Source organism: Saccostrea cucullata, unplaced genomic scaffold, assembly GCF_032062105.1.
Source record: "Saccostrea cucullata isolate Sc308-1 unplaced genomic scaffold, CSIRO_AGI_Scuc_v1 ctg4846, whole genome shotgun sequence".
NCBI classification, from domain to species: domain Eukaryota; kingdom Metazoa; phylum Mollusca; class Bivalvia; order Ostreida; family Ostreidae; genus Saccostrea; species Saccostrea cuccullata.
Window position 1 is genome coordinate 22,303 of NW_026935099.1, and position 21,004 is coordinate 43,306.

A 21,004-nucleotide genomic window follows, 5' to 3' on the forward strand; every position below is an offset into this window, starting at 1 on the left:
GATGTATTTTTACATAATTAAAGGCAACTTCTTATGTTCAGTAGATTTTATTGCTTTAAGTTTTATCTACTTACTTAAATATTATATAAAGATTAAGTTATTGATAGAAACAAGATATTTAATCAAATCAATATAGTATTGTCAATATGAAAAGATAAACATACATGTATAGTTACATCGATATAAAAACATGCACATGTATATAAATATTTTCGAGAAAGAATTAAGAAAATAGTGTTTTTGGATTAACTTCGCGGAGGCGGGAGTTGTAATGAATCTTCACTTTACTCGGGATTCTGTAAAAAAAACGTATGCACCATGGTACGTATGTACTCGACATTGGTCTACATTGCGATATCAAATGAACACAAGAAAAAGAACAAAAATGAAAAAGGAGGCAAAGTTGACACGGTATCAACTAGATATTGATAATATTGCGATGTCGATGATGTGAACAAAAGAAAAAAGGAAAGGGTATGTAAACAACAGGGAAGTAACAACAGGGGGGCCAGGGGGGCTGCCCCGCCCCCCCCCACTTTTATTCCCAACATTACCTTTACTGTTGAAAATGTCCACCGAAAGGTTGGTTGCCCCCCCCCCCCCACTTTCGGCCACAGTATAGTGTTATGAAGGTAATGTAGTACTGTATGCAAAAAAAGAAGTAGAAGGAAGTTGGCCACTACCCCCACCACCACCCACGAAATAGGATTTCCGAGTTTGGGCAATTTACTTTACTTTTTTTTTTGCTTGTCAACTTTTACATGTAAGTAAAATTATTTTTCTGTTTGCCCCCCCCTTTCAAAAACGATGCTTCGTGCCTGAACAAGGTTGTTAAACATTGCAACAAAGATGAACAAAGGTATTGTGCAACATTGTTATATTGAAAATATTATAAGAATAAAAGATTGCAATGTTGACACAACGTCAACTCAATGTCATCCAACAGAGGGTTGTAGAAATAGTTTACAATGTTAGTTGAATAAGGGGTGTTTAAATTATGCGGACTGATATTTTAATTTACAGCGATGTCGAAAATTTCGATAAAAATCGTGTATTTGAGTCCTTTGACCTAGGACTACCTAGGAATACCTTTTTTTGACTACCTTTAAAAATGTTAACCTTGGTCATAATCTTGAAACCGGTGGTGCTAGGGTTTTATATTTCACATTTGTATTTCTTTTAAAAAGGCCTTACTTTGGGTACCAACGTATTTTATCTGCATTTGAGAAAGCTTAACTTTAGCTATATTGCCTTAAGAGGGCATCAGTGTTTCACAAGTACATTTTGTTTTGTAAATAAATTCACAAGGAGAAATGATTTATACTTTACTGATAAAAGAAACTAGTAAATTTAGAGGTTCGCAGCCCTTATCATTGAGATCTAGCACGATACCCTGATAAAGGTTTATAGCTTGATCAAGATATTACAAATACCTTGATCAAGGTATTTTATGTATTGAAAATACAAAAAAATAGATGCTGTCATGAGACAGTAATACCCGCACTAAGGTGTTTGCCTCTAAATGCACACTTCTTCATATTGGGCTTTACCAAGGAAAAAGTCAATATAATTCAATAATTTACATATTAAATACATGTACATGTATTCATCAAATTGAGCATAATATGCTCAGGTGACCATGTAGCTGCAGATCTGGTTTTATATATTTGTCTTTGATCATAACGCTACAGATCCCCATACGCAAAAAAGGTGCAATTTACGCGCAATATTTTTTGAGCACTTTTGGGCAGAATTTCTCCACTTTCTAGCATTAGTCAATCAACTACCTTTCACTCCCTAATTTTAGACACATTCTCTGGCCAATATGTATATTTTGTCCACCTCCCAGCCATTTATAGTAATCTCTACAGGCAATAAACTCGCTTGATGTGAATTTTCAGCAATCTAACAAATAATTTTAATCAAGCGAGTTTATCTCGAGTAGAGACGACTATAAAGGGTTGGGAGATGGATAAAATATACAGATTGATTAAATAATGTGCCTAGAATTAGGGAGTGAAAGGTAGTAAATTGACCGATGCTGGAAAGTGGAGAAATTCTCCCCAGAAGTGCGCAAAAAATATTGCGCCGTAAATTGCACCTTTTTTGCATTACAGGATCTGCAGTCAAAGACTAATATATAAAACCATAACGCTACAGATCTGCGGCTAGTGACCATGTGACCCATGGGCCTCCATTTTATAGGTATTTCATATTCTTAATTCATTACCAGTCGGAAATTAAACTACAGAATTAAATTAATGATGTAAATAAGGTTTGATAAAAGGGGGGGGGGGGATTTTTGGCACATAATTGGAACTTTTTAAATCTATTTTCTCATATAGATTAACAACAAATAATATTATTCAAATTAGTGTAAAGCGTTTTTGATGAATTTTTCAATATGTGCAAAGTTTATTTATATTTGATTAGGCAGAAACTTCTTGAAAGCTGCCATATACACAATCAATTTAATAGTCAACCCCCACCCGTCTCCCATCAACACACACACACAAACACACCTTATTTGTCTGTTTTTGCAAATAGGCCTAGATTGCAAAGCTAAAATAAAACATCTTTTGTAAATGATAATTTTCAATTTGTTCTTGCACTATACATGTATCTGAACACCTGCATCACATTGGGCTTGCGTCACGTACCCAACTTAAGTACTAGTTTTACCATTGGCATTATCATTTTAGATTTCACTGCATGTGCAGTAGGATACTAGTGTGCATATTTGCATATATGTCGGTAGGAATTATTTCATTTTGTGTTTTAACTGGATTATATTTCATGAAGATGACAGGGCCTAAATAATAACAATCGGTAAGTACAAGTTTTGGTATAGATTTGGGTAAAATAGTCTGAAATGCAAACGGTTAGGTTAAAGTTTAAAGGATCAAAGGTCATCCGATGCTACAATAGACGAATTTCACATTCTGAAGAGTTATCCCCCGTTATCAACGTTACATTCAGTTGCTCTGCTCTTATTTTGTATATTTGTTTAATGGACGTTGAGATTGAATACTGTTCGTTATTTCCATATCCTTCTTGCAAGTTCTAGAATTTTTTTTCTGGGAGGGACGGGGGGGGGGGGGGTTCCAGACCAGAATTTTCTGAGAAGCAAGAAAAAAAAAGAAGTTATGGTTTGGTCTGTTTTCTAGGGTGGAGGTACACTTAGGGCATCCAAAGTCATTTTTATTTCCTCCAGTATATATTATAGTCCTGCAAATTCCGGGGGAAAGGGGGGGGTGTTGAGGGGGCGATCTCCCAATCCACTTCCCTGTCCCTGTAATGACAAGTGATCATGTGACTCCTAAATAGTAGGAAACTTTTTCCATTTGACTATACATAATATTGTTTCTTGTGTTATTATGTTATGTAAATTTAATGGTATAAAGGTTATGAACCCCTAGAGGTCATCCCCACTCTCCTAATGAGCTGGAAATGTTCACAATATGACTGCATTAAATTAAATAAAAGTGCATCAATGATAAGATTACTTGACATTTTATTCATGAATTTGTGTCAACATATCTTCCTAGAATTAGGAATGAGAATCATTCAGAGATGGACCACATTAAACTATTTGTATAAACATTTTTTTTTTGCATACATGAACAAACAGGGGTCTGGGAAGGGGTGAGGGGAAGGATCGAGTTAATATTTCTTTACGTCTTAATGGTTGAAAACTCCTAAAATGAATGTTGACCTCAAATCTAACTTGTCCTCATTATTTTTCAAATGGTGGTGTCTCCATATGAGTGAAAAATTCCTGAGAGGGATGTTTAACAACAAACAAAATGACATAAAAACACAATATTGATTTGCGTTAAGAAATATGCAGGGGATTTTTTCCATCATAAATCTTCTTCTCAAGAACAGCAAGGGCATTCTTGTCCCCCATTTTGGGGAAAGGGAGGGGACACTAAATCTCATTTGTCTGTCAGTCTGTCCATCTTATTGACAGCTAGTATGTGCATCTGTCACAATAAATTTAACCTTGGTCATAACTTTTGAATGATAAGAGATAGTGCTTTCATATTTCACATGCACATTACCACAAAACTTTCTAAATATACTATGATTTTTTAACCCAAGTGAGACCTTGACCTTAAAGTTTTACCTACTTTCCAAAAAATAACATTTTAAATTGATCATTTTGAAAGAGAAAAGAAAGGGCATTCAAATTATACATGTTTATTACATGTGAAAAGACTTTTCTAAATATATCATGACTTTTGACTCTGTGACCTTGACCTAGAAGTTTAACCTACTTTTCAAAAATATTATATTGTATATATAACTTTTGATTCAAAAGAGATAGGACTTTCATATTTGACATGTACATTACCTGCAACAAAATGTTTCAGAGCATGCTATGATTTTTCCCCTTTGACCCAATTTTCAAAAATTGATATATGATAGGGGTGCATATTTGACACACAATCTGCCATAAATTATGGTATCTCATTCACTAAAACACAGAAAGCAGAGGACCACAATTCTTTGAATTTGCTTGTATAATCTTGATAGATGGAAACATGCTCATATAATGTAGATTCAAGTTTTTTATGCCACACCATGATTAGGAATACATGTATAGTTTTTGTCATGTCCGTCCTCCACCCTTCCATCTGTCTTTCCATCGGGCTCAAAGAAACTTTCTAGATATTTTTATCAAAGTTCATATGTTGATGCATACTGATGTAAATATCCAACTGCAGCAATATTTTTTGACTTTGACGTTTCCTTTGACCTTCACTTAACTTTTCTTTAAATTAGTGTTTAGCTTTATTTTAAAGAAACCATTCAAGTTGTGTAATGAAACTTCACATGATGATACATACTGATGTAAGCTTTACGATGCTTCACTCTTTTTTACCTTAACCTTTCCTGTGACCTTGACCTCACTTTTCTAAAATTAATGTCTAGACCAGTTTTGAATAAACAATTCAAGATATATTTATCATACTTCATATGCTGATACATACTGCTGAGAGCTATTAATACGTCAACTTATTTTCACCTTGAATTTTCCTTTGACCTTGACCTCACTTTTTAAAATATCATTTTTGGACACCATTACTCCCCCCAGGGCAAAATCAACATTCCAAAACCTTACTGTACATCTACATGACACCACCAACCATCTCCCAAAAGATGATTAGGCTACTGTGTAAAATGTAAGAGGAGTTCAGGGAAGACGGGGCTTTTTGCATAAAAAACGTCCTTTTTCCACCCCCATGACCCCCCGGGGCAAAATCAAAATTCCAAAACCTTACTGCACATCTACATGACACCACCAACCATCTCCCAAAAGATGATTAGGCTACTGTGTAAAATGTAAGAGGAGTTCAGGGAAGACGGGGCTTTTTGCATAAAAAATGTCATTTTGACCCCCATTTGACCCCCCGGGGCAAAATCAAAATTCCGAAACCTTACTGCACATCTACAGGACACCACCAACCATCTCCCAAAAGATGATTAGCCTACTGTGTAAAATGTAAGAGGAGTTCAGGGAAGACGGGGCTTTTTGCATAAAAAACGTCATTTTCGACCCCCATTTGACCCCCCGGGGCAAAATCAAAATTCCGAAACCTTACTGCACATCTACAGGACACCACCAACCATCTCCCAAAAGATGATTAGACTACTGTGTAAAATGTAAGAGGAGTTCAGGGAAGACGGGGCTTTTTGCATAAAAAACGTCATTTTTCGACCCCCATTTGACCCCCCGGGGCAAAATCAAAATTCCGAAACCTTACTGCACATCTACAGGACACCACCAACCATCTCCCAAAAGATGATTAGACTACTTTGTAAAATGTAAGAGGAGTTCAGGGAAGACGGGGCTTTTTGCATAAAAAACGTCATTTTTCGACCCCCATTTGATCCCCCGGGGCAAAATCAAAATTCCTAAACCTTACTGCACATCTACATGACACCACCAACCATCTCCCAAAAGATGATTAGACTACTTTGTAAAATGTAAGAGGAGTTCAGGGAAGACGGGGCTTTTTGCATAAAAAACGTCATTTTTCGACCCCCATTTGACCCCCCGGGGCAAAATCAAAATTCCGAAACCTTACTGCACATCTGCAGGACACCACCAACCATCTCCCAAAAGATGATTAGCCTACTGTGTAAAATGTAAGAGGAGTTCAGGGAAGACGGGGCTTTTTGCATAAAAAACATCATTTTTCGACCCTCATTTGACTCCCCAGGGCAAAATCAAAATTCCGAAACCTTACTGCACATCTACATGACACCACCAACCATCTCCCAAAAGATGATTAGGCTACTGTGTAAAATATAAGTGGAGTTCAGGGAAGACGGGGCTTTTTGCATAAAAAACGTCATTTTTCGACACCCATTTGACCCCCCGGGGCAAAATCAAAATTCCGAAACCTTACTGCACATCTACAGGACACCACCAACCATCTCCCAAAAGATGATTAGGCTACTGTGTAAAATGTAAGAGGAGTTCAGGGAAGACGGGGCTTTTTGCATAAAAAACGTCATTTTTCGACCCCCATTTGACCCCCTGGGGCAAAATCAAAATTCCGAAACCTTACTGCACATCTACATGACACCACCAACCATCTCCCAAAAGATGATTAGGCTACTGTGTAAAATGTAAGAGGAGTTCAGGGATTAAAAGTGTGACAGACGGACGGACGGACGGACGGACGGAAATAACAACAATATACCGAACTTTCTTTAGAAAGTGCGGGTATAAAAATCTAAAATAAATAAATACTCAATGTCGAATTTTGAGCTGTTGTCAGTTACTTCACTCATGCATGTAAAGTACTCAAACACAAAGCATTCAGTATAAAAGCATGTTGTGTGAGGAAACGTTCTTTTATGCTGTCTTTTTGATAGCTGAGTACTTTACATGCATGAGAGAATTTAATGGACCTGTCATTCACCAAAGTATAATATAACACTGTAATGGATCTGTTACGAATTTGGCATTCTCCACTATGGTTATATGAATGAGTAAGATGTTTCTTGTGATATGAGTCGTTAAAATAATGATTCGATGAATGATTGAATGAGTGATATGTATTGACATTGTTTATTCTTACTTACTTGTTATTATTGATTAACGTTATTTGAAATTTATTATGAGCTAGGTGCAAATTGTTCACCTCTTTCCGAATTTCCTCCACAATTTAAGCAAAACGTAAATACGTCCATAAATAAATAAACCTTACCTTTGATAATTTAAATAAATAATAAATCTTGTCATTGATAATTGCAATTCTCCCTAAAAAATAAATTGAAGAATTCAAAGATCAAATGTTCATTTTTACTTTCCTTTCTGCATTCGGAAGTAAATATGAAACGAAATTTTATTGGTTGTTTTGTAGAAATTAAAATAATCACATGCACACCATACCTCGTCAAAAGTAGAAGCTGTGACCTACCATTTTCTACGGGAGGTAATCCAATATAAAGTAAAAAAAAAAACATTACCATTAGGAAGGATAACTCTATCTATAGTCTGTTTCTTTATTTCCATCAAGTACACTGTATATACTGACTCTTGAAGGTTGATGTCATAATTCTGTTTCAGAGGTAGTTTGTATTCCCTGATGAGGAAAACTTGTAGAAGTCATTTTAGAATAATCCAAAAAATAATAATCCAAGATGATGTAGACTTATAAGTCCAAAAATAGTGTCACTGTGTTATACAATAAATATGCAAGTTGAAGGAGTCAGTTGATGATAATGGGAGATATTCCATGTTTTCAATCCAGTACAAAGTGTAATTCCACAGTTTTATCCATCATGAAATAAATGGTAACTGGCAGATATCTTATGTCTATATCCAGTATGAAGGGGAAGTGTATGGTAAATGACTTTAGGTCCATGTTGTTATAATCCAGTATGAATTGAAGTGTAGATTCCATATAGCATTTCATGTAGAAATTTGCAAATCCCTTCAACAGAGAGGTAAATTTCACAATTGCAACATATGTAATTATGTACAGGTAAAAATTATATCACATGGGATTCTGATATTTTGTTTGCCTTAAAGGACTTTTAACACTGTACATATCAATTGAACTAAATTTTAAAATTAAAGCAACAAACATTCCAATAAGTATATTGCATAAAAGCCCACACTTACTGATTATAAGAAAGGGAGAACTTAAAGAGAGTCTATAATAATAAAAATACTGTTTGTTTGAGGTAAATGAAAGAACATCCCAGCTGTCTTTAGGCTTTAAGAAGTTTTAAGATTTGGAAAAGTTATAATTAAACTTCTAACATTTGTAAATCCTTTCATTTGAGTTGTGAATATAAAAAATTGTATTATTTTCTTAAATTGTATCAGCTTTTAGGAATAGCTGCTAACTGTATATTTATGTGGACCTACTTTTGTAGGATATGGTACAAGAAAAAATGTGAGGTTTATGCAAACAATAAGATTCAGTATAGTGCGGAAAACCCTGACTGATTTTGTTTACAACAATTTACAAACAGAGTCCAAATGCTAAAATTTATGTTTCTAGGAGATTTTGTTCACAACAATTTACCAACAGAGTCCAAATTAATTTTGCTTCCAATACCAACACAGTCCTTAGTAGGTAGGTAAAGTCAATATATTGTAAGAGATTATGCAGATTCCAAGAATTTAAGACAAATGAGATCGACTAAAAGTACATTTAAATGGCTGAAATCAATGTTTTTATCATTATAAAATGTTTCTCCTCCATCTGTACTGAATATCAATAAATGATATATAAAGTGCAACATCAAATAGGAAAGAGCTAAAATTTTCTTAGTTTCTTAGGGGCTAGGCTTGTTTTTGTGAGGAAGACTGAGATACATGTAATAATACAAAAGTTGATGCAAACAATTAGTATCAGTATAGTGCGGAAAAACCCGCGCTGACTGATTTTGTTTACAACAATTTACCAACACAGTCCAAATTAAGATTCCATAATTTAGTATGTAAGGTCAATATATTGTAAGAAATTCTGAGGATTCCAAGAATAATTAAGACAAATGAGATGGTACGTTTAAATGGCAGAAATCAATGTTTTTATCCAATGCCATTTTGAAATGTTAATAATTCCTCATATATTTTCCCTTCATCAGTGCTGAATATCAATAAATGATAACTATATATATGCAACATCAAATAAGAAAGAGCTAAAAGCTATATTAATTTCTTAGGAGCTAGGCTTAATTGTTTTTGTGAGGAAGACCGATATACATGTAATAATACAAAAGTTTATGCAAACAATTAGTATCAGTATAGTGCGGAAAAACCCGCGCTGACTGATTCTGCTCACAACTTTTGTATAAAAAGTAATAAATTGTAATTTACAATTTTAAAAAAATGCAAATCATAAAAGAAGACATTTGATGTTACATCTGGCCAAAAAAAAATCTTTTTTTGCAAAAGTTTGAGATTTTATAATATTTGAAAATCCTACTTATTAAAAATTGAAAATTTGTATTTTCCTGTGCAATATTAATATCTTTATAGTACAGGCAACTGGCTGAATTAAAAAAGTGAATGACATTTTGATAACTATTTTGGACAATTACAAAAATACAGATAATACTGTTAAGGTTTTATACATAAAAATTTGACATAGTTTCAATTGACACAGATTCTCATTTTTATTACTAATTTTTTACCCCCTTGCACTGGAGTGGGAAGGGATATAGTAAGGCCAAATGTGTTTGTTTGTAGTTGAATGAATTAATTCTGCAATGGGAGGAAATGAAGAAAGAATGAATGTATGAAAGATAATTAATTTTTTGGTCTAGTCTGAACCAATCCGGCATCCGTGGCGGTACCAGGGATTTAAATCCCCGCCGGCACAGCTCCAGACTATGATGACCAATATAAGAAATTTTATTACAATTAAAGAAGACATTATAAGTGTATTTTTTCCTGAAAAATTTAGGATGTGGTTTATTCAAAGCACTTCAAGGTAATGTCCTTTTCATATAATGAGGAGTAACTTCACGAAGACTTAAACGTACACACAGGTAATGTTCCTTTGAAATAATGAGGAGTAACTTCACGAAGACTTTAACATATACACAGGTTATGGTCCTTTGAAATAATGAGGAGAAACTTCACGTAGATTTTAACGAATACACAGGTAATGGTCCTTTGATATAATGAGGAAAAACTTCACGTAGACTTTAACATATACACAGGAACTGTTCCTTTGATATAATGAGGAGTGCATGACTTCACGAAGACTTTAACGTATACACAGGTACTGTTCCTTTGATATAATGAGGAGAAACTTCATGTTGATTTTAACATATACACAGGTAATGGTCCTTTGATATAATGAGGAGTAACTTCACGAAGACTTTAACATATACACAGGTACTGTTCCTTTGAAATAATGAGGAGAAACTTCATGTAGACTTTAACGTATACACATGTAATGGTCCTTTGATATAATAAGGAAAAACTTCAGGTATATTTTAATTATACACAGGTACTGTTCCTTTGAAATAATGTTAAATTTTAAGTATACACATGTAATGTTCCTTTGAAATAATGAGGAGTGAAAAAGGTATATTTTAATTATACACAGGTACTGTTCCTTTGAAATAATGAGGAGAAACTTCATGTAGATTTTAACGTATACACATGTAATGGTCCTTTGATATAATAAGGAAAAACTTCAGGTATATTTTAACGTATACACAGGTACTGTTCCTTTGAAATAATGAGGAGAAACTTCATGTAGATTTTAACGTATACACAGGTAATGGTCCTTTGATATAATGAGGAGAAACTTCATGTAGATTTTAACGTATACACATGTAATGGTCCTTTGATATAATGAGGATCGAGAAACTTCATGTAGATTGTAAGTATACACAGGTATGGTCCTTTGTTAATAAGTAAAAACTTCAGGTTATCCAATAATATACACAGGTACTGTTCCTTTGAAAAATCGAAAAACTTCATGTAGATTTTAATGTATACACAGGTAATGTTTTTGATATAACAAATTAAACTTCATGTAGATTTTAACGTATACACATGTAATGGTCCTTTGATATAATGAGGATCGAGAAACTTCATGTAGATTGTAACGTATACACAGGTAATGGTCCTTTGATATAATAAGTAAAAACTTCAGGTATATTTTAACGTATACACAGGTACTGTTATCAAATAATGCTGGAGAAACTTCATGTAGATTGTAACGTATACACAGGTAATGGTCCTTTGATATAATAAGTAAAAACTTCAGGTATATTTTAACGTATACACAGGTACTGTTCCTTTGAAATAATGAGGAGAAACTTCATGTAGATTTCAACGTATACACAGGTACTGTTCCTTTGAAATAATGAGGTCCAAATTTGCAGCCCATCAATAGATTTTTACATATACACTCTTCCAAATAATGAGGAGAAACTTCTGTAAGATTGTAACATTAAAGGTATATGGTCCTTGATATAATCAGGAGTGACTTCACATAGCTGCATCAAAAAATTATCCAGTTTGTGTGTAAAATATTGTGAAGGCAAAATGTTAATTATTATTTACATTATACTTGATCATTTAAAAGTTTAAAAATTTCAATGAGGTGATTATCAGATTTATGCAAAGAATTTCAAATTAAACTCAAGTACTGTTCCTTTCAAATATTAAAGAGTATTTTAAAGTTGAGTGTTGAAGAAAGTTTGTTTATAGGTAGACAATATTCATTATAAATTGTAGACAGGTTCCATATTAAAATATCAATAAGTATAACTCATATTTAAGTCTTAATTTGTTATCAAAGGAGCTTGGACATAGCTACAATGTTGTTTCTACTATATCAAATTCCATCTTTATAGAAAATATAAGTTCAGTAATGAATTACTTGAAAAAACTTCAGTATTTTATTTAAGAAGTACATATGAAAATCAAACAGATCCAAAATTCACAGTTTTGAAAATTTTAAAAATTGTTTTATGAGCAAATTTTTTGACAAATATATAAACTTTGTTCCTTTATGATAGTGTCCAAGATAATTACCTTTCTTAGGCACATTTCAAACAGAGGGTGAAATAAGTCTGATACCATGTAAAAATATATTTTTAAAAATATCATAGGCTTCATAGCTGCATATAATTTCCAGTTTGTGTGTAAAATAAAGGCAAAATGTTAATTATATATAGCATTATATAAATTTAATTAGTTTAGAAATTTAATGAGGTGAAGGCGGTTTAAAGTTAAGAATTCTTAAATTAAATTCAACATCTTAATTTAATTCAAAAAGGTAGAAATGAGACCCCCAAAAATTGACTGCCTAAATATTGTAATATTTCTATGCCCATCTTCTCTTAACCAATTCATAAATCAAGGTTCATAAACCCTCACTCATATAAAATGTTGCTTTTACCATTTAATGATTTTCCAAAATAAATACATTCTATAAGCAAAACACAGACAATAATTACACAGCTTGCGGGCCAAAATTATATGAGGCAAAAAAAAAACAGTAAGAATCTTCACTTGTGTATTCAATGAGTGAAAATCATGTTCTTTTTTTTGATATCTGTAGCATATAAGAAAGATTTTTTAAAATTATGAATATTAAGATATGAAATGAAATACAAAATAAAAAAAATATTATTTTTCTGAGAAAAAAAATACTTAAGAAATATGGAGTTGAACAAAATTAACAATCTAAAGTCAGGTTATAGGGAAAAAATTATTTCTATTTTTATTTTTCTACATAAAAATAGAATTTTTTAGGTTCTGAAACCTGTAATTTTCTGAAACTTAAAACTTTTATAAGACAGCTGGGCAAATCACATTCCATTGAATGCATAATTAAATTGTTTGCTTTTTGTTTATTCTTTTATTTATAATGCATGTTACTTATTTTTCTATGCTGTAGGTTTAAATTCATTTTTTATTAATTAAACATGTGGTGAAATGAAATACAAAAAATAATACATTAAATATTACACAATAATTAAGAGAAAAAAATCATAAGAAATATATATGAGAGAAAAATGCTTATAGTGTTCTTCAATAAAGAAAGGGTATAGGAATGTTGATAATTAATTGTTTATAGAAGATTTCATTTTTGATAACATTTCAATACAGAAATCACTACTTTGCATTAATGATTAGACATAATATTGAAACCAAGCAAAAACTCTACAATAATTCATCCTTAAATGATTTTTTTTAAAGAAAATGTGATGGTTTCAGATATATTTGAACACCCTTTATTTGCATATTTATACACTGACATATTTACAGTATTTTGTATTAAATGAACTAAGATGAATTTATCATGAAATAATCATTGTTTAAAATCTAAGACCAACAATCTCTTTTAGCCTGTCCAGAAACTTTTTTTAACCAGCACTTTGCTAACAGAGTGTTAGGATGAATCCCATCTTTATAAAGTTTAAAATTATAATATTTTTTTGTCTTTAATTTTCTATTTTTACCACAGCGATATTTATCACTGGCACTTAAGTCTGAAGAAAAGTTGGGGGAGTATACTCCTTGAGTTTTATTTAAATCTCTAATTCTATTATTTAACATATAAATTTGTTCTCCTAATTTTTTATCATCAGTTTCAAAAAGGTTGGGGTCTTTGTGTCCTCTTGATTTGTTCCATTCTTTAATTGAATATACTGGAGTTTCTAATATTGTTACTTTACAGCCAGAATAATTATTAACAAATTCTATAATTTCTCTGCATTTAAAAATAATTTTATCAATTTCATCCCCATTATCAGATGTAAGAGATATGTACTGTTTATTTTTAGAAGTTAAGTTACAAGTGCCTAACCAAACATACAACCATATGTTGCCATGGCGTTTAATCTTTTCTTCTATATTTTTTTTCAACCACTCCATGCTATCTTCAATTTTTGCCCCACTTTTAGACCACCATAAAATTTCTTTTTCAGTATTGTGTAATACAACTCTTTTCAGCCAGTTGCCCTTACTATCTGAGAGCACAACTGGTACACAGTTTCTGTGACCTGTTGGCAGCTCAGAGCTTTTAGATATAAACTTTCTAAGTTTGTTTTCCGACATGTTTGTTAATTAAATTCTAATTAATACTTAGGTTTGTAACGAGTAGGAATGATCCAGCACTGATGAAGGTTTTGGTGTTTCTGAGTCTGTAATAAATAGAAATAGAAATTTAAGTTAAGAAATTGCAGCCAAGTTACACAAACAAAAATGAATTGATAAGTTAGTCTATTATTATATTCTTTTTTCTTATTGAAAATGAACTTTTTTTTCATTAAATGAAATATATACCTGTGAAGGAAAGATTTCCTTCTTTTATATCAGCTAAAATTTCCGATTCTGTTAGTTCATAAATATCTTGATCTTCTTCACCAACTTGACATAAATCTGTCTTATCCCAGTATTTGACCTGTAAATGTTTAACATATCATTATTGAATTGAATACATGTATATATGTATATATATAATTATATATTTACACATATCAAGAGAGAATGGGGAACATTGAACTAATCAATTTCATATGATGATTAATGAAAACAATGTACATTTACACTACATAAGCACACAGAATAGTTAATGCAAATATGAGGTGCATATGAACAAGACAGTGGCATAGTGCAACACTAATGTAAATGTTAATTGCATTAACATGCATAAACAAGGGACAATGAACCACTCCCTCTTCTTGCAAAGTATTATACAGTTATTCAGGGCAAAATATGATTTGTTTGACCTGAAGGTGAAAATGTTGCCCAATTAAGGCCCCAGACATATAGGTCATACATGCATACATATTTAGAATTGTTATACCTTTGAAAAGTTGGACCGCTCATGTCACTGAATGGACAGACCTTAATCACATTTTCATCAATTAGTGTTCAACAGTGACGGACCTGATATACGTTACATGACGGCAAAATACATGTATATCCAAAATATTAAAATGAAAGGTATAACAAAACAGATATTAACTGTGTTTTCAGGCAATATGGTTTTCTCGACCCTTGAAGCCAATTATAGTGTTTGTTTCTTTCTTGGGTCTGACAAAACCCATATGTTGCCCTCAAACTCTGTCAATAAATGTATATTATTAATGTAAATATATAATTCTATTATGATCACCAAGCACCTTTTTGTAGAAAAGAATGCAAGAAAAGATTGATGTAACAACTAGCTGTTATGGTCCCCCAAAAAACATAACACTTGTATAATATTGTTATAGAACAACATTAGATGGAAAATTAAAAAAGAAACTCTAAATATATTCATATATATGTACTTTAAATATTCCATCCTCATATGAAATAATCTTCCCTTCCCACAGGGTGTCCTGACCCTGGTCAGTCCACATGTGTTTAAACTGTTTCCCTATCATTTCCAGGGGTTTTAGGGATTTCTCCTTCACAGACTCAGAAGTTGTTGTAACAGTTTTTTCCATCAAAGTGAGAAAATTATCAATTAGAGTTTGAAGGTCATGGGTTTTTTTATTTTTACTGAAGTAAGTAAGATGTTTATCTGAGGATTTACAACGAAAACAGTTTTTAATAAATTAATTTGCTCTTTCATGGCAGATACTTTTTCTTTTTTAGAGGGAAGTTTTTCCAGTTCTTTTTGAACCCGATTCCTGTCACTCCATAGACCATGAGATTTTATTTTTTCAACTGCAGCATTTAGTTGTTCTTCTTTCTTTTGCTTTTTCATTTGTACACATTTTTCTCTCTCTCTTATTTGTTGCAGATGTTTTTGGAATAAGTTAAATTTTCTTTCCTTCACCTCTTTTAAAACCTGTGTATTTCTTTTTCTGGCTTTTGTTATTAATGTGCATTGTTCGGCTTCAGATTTTGATTTCAGCCATTCAGAAGTTTTATTGTTTTTGAACATGATGATGCTTTCCATAGTATTTACATTGAAATTTGAAGATTTGACTAGACTGGCATCTAATTTGGCCATAAGTCTTTCAACATTAATATTGTTTGGGGGACATGATTGGCTGTTTAAAATAATATCTTTCGGTGGATCATAAAATTTACCACCAATTAAAAAATCCTTAAAAAGATGGACACATTTATCTTTTAAAACAGTACAGAGACATTCTAAAACATGAGATGTAGCATCATCATTTGCATGTGGTAAAAAAAGATATGAGGAGACTTCATTAAAAACAGATGGTCCATAGAACAAGGAGATTTTATTGTGTAAAAGAAGATCAGGATTCTGAAGACAAGTGTCAAGGAACTCCACAACTCTTCTATAAATGCTCCCCATTTCAATAGCAGAATTTGAAACTTCTGCAGAGTTCCAATAAGGTCTAGTAAAAAGTACATTAAGAATCCCTAATGCACGCACAATGCATACAATACTACTGTCTGAAAGACCTGTACAAATAACACCTTCAGTAAAATTTAAAGAACTCTTCGATCCTTGTAAGTAATTTAAAATTTGCTTATGAACATAAAATGTTCCTGCTGCATTATAAAAAAGTGTATTGAATCTGTTTCCCCTAGATCTCATGATTGGTACCTTTGAAAATTCCAATTTATCTTTCAAATATGTTGGAGCATAAACTGGGTCACCACATCCATCTTTAAAAAAGAACTTGGAAACAAAACGCAACAAACATAGGGTTGCACTTTCATTTTTATTTACCTCACATTGGATTTTAAAATCTTTTTCTAGTCTAGAAATTTCTTTCTCACAAACATCTGAAAATTGCAAAAGGGGATGCACTGAACATTTAAAAGAATTTATAACTGTATCATTGTTTGTAATACACTTTTTTTCATCCTCCAATATATTATTTACCTTTTGCTCTGTGGCACTCCTATCTGTCATAAAATTTGAAACATTTGAAATTATATTAAAATTGGCATTTTCAGAATCATGGCAAGCATCATCAAAAATTTCTTTCAAACAACTAACATAAGTATCTGCCTTGCCATCTACAACTTCCCTCAACCCCGCTGTAAAAGTTTTGTCACTTGTAGATATTTCCACCCCATAATAATGTCTTCCTTTTTTGGTAGTAGCATCCCTATGAATTGTTAAATTATCTAAATCTTGTATTTCAGAAATAATATGACTACGACTTAAAATGCCTAGCTCACTACTTAGCTTTGCAACTGTTGATGGATGTGGCAACTCTTCTATACTCATGTCAACAAGACTTAAAACTTCTTTAATGATGGGATTGATATGTTGGACAGGAATATTTCGACTTCTAAACTCATACAATACTTTTCTCAATTTAAAATCATAGGGATTGCCTCTAGAAGTATGGTCTCTTAAATTTAATGTTTTCTGCTTTTCATTGTCTTCAGAAACCTGATCTTCCAAACTTGAATGTAAATGATCAATTTCTTCTTTCAAATCATCTATATATGATTTTAATGTGTTACACTGAGTACCAATAGTAGATGTTCTTGTATTTTTCTTTTTTTCAAGTTTTTCTTTGGAAGACTCACATTCTTTTAATTTTACACGGAGACTGCTGATTGTGGCCTGCAATCTTTGAATAGTATGTTTGTTTCTTTTTAATTTTTGATTGAGTACCTTTATTTTAACATTTCTGACCTTTCTCAGTTTCTTTTCACCTGTGCGCAGCTGGTCACAACCAGCACAGGAATCGGGATCAATTTCTTGTTTTTTAGTTTTTGGTTGAACATTATCAATATTGCCTTTTCTTTTCAGAGATGGCAAAATGAATTCCGAATCTAATTTTTCTAAATACTTTTCCTTCCTAGAACATTTATTAAGTGTTTTAATTTCATCTAGAGTGCGCTTTGCTTTATTATACAAGCTAGTTTGTTTAATTTGTTCCTTTTCTATTTGAAGGAATTTACAAATTTCTTCATGAAATGCTTTGGAATTTCCTTGTACTTTTTTGAAAATGTTTTGAATGTCACGATTTAATATCATGTTGGTGAGTGAGTTTCACAATTTGTTGTTAGGAAAATATTTACCATATATGCTGCAAATGATAAGTATAATTTTCCATATCTTAATAAATGTTAATTATTATTATGTAAATAGATTAAGAAAATCACTTTTTATAATAGACCCTTTAACTATATATCTCATGGAAAGCATTAAGAAAACCAGGAGAAAGTGACAGACAATATGGCATGAAGAAAACAATATATACTTTTTGATTAAATTTCTAACAACTATATGTACTAATTGCATGTGCACAGAAAGCAAACACATTATTTAATAAATAAAACCCTAATTAAGCAATTACCTTTTCAACATATATGGCACAAACACACTATGTCGATCCAATATGCCTTGGCTAAACAAAAAAAAAATTTACATCACTGTATACAATCACAAATTATTATATAAAATATGTATTGTAAAAAGTTCCTATATATACATGTGATATAGGCCTAATATTGAAATAAACTATAAACAGCTGATTGAAAAGGGAGGTAATTTTGCAGCACAAAATACCACCTCTATATTTAAAAAAAAAGTTACCCAAAAGCGCTTCATTTATATAACTTGTGATTTTTCATATAACTTTTGTAAACATTTCCCCACTTAATAATCCATAGGTTGAGATAGGTTAAGTTAGAAAACATATGTAAATAATTTTTTCTTGAACCGAACATGTTAGACGTCTTTAGAAAAAAATAATTTACATTTAATTTAATGAACTGTTCTGTAAAAACATAATAGAGTAATCACACCATATACCTGAAGAAATTAAATTTTACTTATAAAGACAATGTCACTTACCAGATAATATCCTATCATAGGAAACAACAACACCGTAGTGGCGCGTATCTGTAAATGCACGGGCAAACACAGGACCAGCACTTCCGCTGATTTCCAGTTATCGCATTATATTCGTTAAAGGCTTTATATTCCCAGGGATTTAACGGTCAGACGCATACCCACGACAACCTCGAATGTTATGAACAAAATGCTAGACGCATTGTATCGAGATATTAGCATAACTTTTTGTCCCTATACAAATAGTTGCGTGCTATAACCTGACGTTTTATATTTATACTCATTAAGTGAAGAAATCACTAGTTAAATCTTTATTCAAGACCTAAAGGTATTAGGTCTATTCACATTTATTAAAGGGTTTGTTTATAAGGGTGGTTTTTAAATTAACATTTGTTGGAAAGGATGGTTGGTTTGTTTTTATTTCGGGTGAAGACCGTGGAGCCAAAGACGAGTTGTGTGTACATTTATCTGAATAAAATCTAATAAAATGTGAAAAACAATTTATATCCTGTTGTCTTTCGTTCAACATTCAGATTAAGGAGGCCCACAATGTTACGCCGTAAACATAGACAGCCGTAAGTCGTAACAGATCCATTAAAGTTTAACTAATTCAACGGAAGAAATTGACAAACGGATAAAGCTATGGGTTCCAAATAGGGAGAGAAAAGGGGTGATCAGGGGAATTAATAATAATTATATGAATCATTTAAAATCTTAAAATGAATGCCCCCCATTTTGTCACTATCAACACACTAAATAAACAGAACAACAGTCCTTGGGAAATATTATTTATTCCATATATTCACTTTTCCTTTTTTTGTCTTGGACGAAACTTCATATATACGAGGGCTGAGTGTTTTGATCTCACTTTTATTGCTTTCAGTAGTGTTATATAAAGGAAAACATTTGCAAATGTAAATATTATTAAATAATCCCAATTTATTGGCTGCAAAACCATATTGAACATATTCCATATACATGTACTTAATTCGTTTGATTCTATGTGTCTCAGCAACATACTTGGTGTCATTGCTGTCTATGATGAGATCACATGGTTTGTACAATTTACAGTTGTCTATGTACCGGAGGAATTGTCCATTCTGGTCAATGATGTGTATGATGTTATTAGCCATTTCAGCAAGCAGAATGTGACACATGCTGTCCGTAGCGATACCATTTGGAGTAAAATTCTTGTATTTCATTCCATTGTAGTGAAACCAGACTTGCCTTTCACACTAATACTGTATTTTGCTCACTCAATACAATGTCAAGGTTCTTGTTTTCATCAATATAGACCACCAAAAATGAATAAAAACGTCGGCCACTTAATTTTATTTCTTGTGTGACTGTAGAGCCAGAATAACAAACAACTTTTCTATACTTGGCCCATTTTAATATAGCTTTCATATATACTAAGAGGTCATTAGTACAGACACAGTAGATAGCATCTGGAATCCAATCTTTTACTTTGAGCAGACATTTTATCTTATCACCTTCAACTATGTTAATTACTCAGTGACACTTTCCCCCTCACTTTATATGAAGTGTTCTTCTCTGGAGACCATTAAAGTATATGGTTCAATATTCTCTGTCTTTGTGTTGATCTTCCTCAGTACTTTTCCTCTGTGTTTATCTGTTTTATGATTTCATTGAATTCACTGAACCAGAGGTTATCTTGTGAGGAATACAACGTACAAGCTAGGTCACAAATTGCTCCATCAGTATTAATATCCCTTGCTATAAGTGGAAATCAAGAAACTTCTTTACAGCTCTTTCTAAACTTGAATTGTATTGGGGAGCTTTCAGGACCTGTCCTTAAATGCAAGTTTTCTTTGTTTCTGTCTCCAATTAATTGACACAATTCCTGCTCTGTAAGTTCTGTGGGACTGAATTCTGGCATTGTTAGTTCAAATCTAGAATGAATATTTCTGAACTTTTTATTTTCTGAAGCGTAATTGACAAGTTTAGATGGATCATTTGAAGCCAGAATAGATTTGTTTTCATCCACTGTTGATTGAATTAATAAGTAGCATTTCTGAAAATCTGCCTCCAAGTTCTTAATTTCATGAACATCATCTCTTTCCATTTTTGTTGCATCACTCTGATATTTTTTGATAACGATGTCCATTACCTTGTGCCATGTTTTACCAATTTCATCAATGTTTCTTTGTTTTTCATCATGTTTCTGTTCAGAGCTTAATAACATCTCTTTTAGGTTGGCGAGTATTGATTCATAAACAGGTGCAATACTTGTTTCAAGCTCA

The 21,004-nt window shown here is 32.2% G+C and overlaps 1 long non-coding RNA gene across 1 annotated transcript; it reads right to left on the reverse strand.

Moving 5' to 3' along the window:
• Positions 1–13,240: 13,240 nt before the first annotated feature.
• Positions 13,241–18,846, reverse strand: LOC134241873 (uncharacterized). Its single transcript, XR_009986743.1, has 4 exons — positions 18,744–18,846; positions 18,244–18,294; positions 14,294–14,411; positions 13,241–14,151 (listed from the first exon to the last, which is right to left on the reverse strand). It is a non-coding gene; the product is annotated as an uncharacterized LOC134241873 (long non-coding RNA).
• Positions 18,847–21,004: the final 2,158 nt, after the last annotated feature.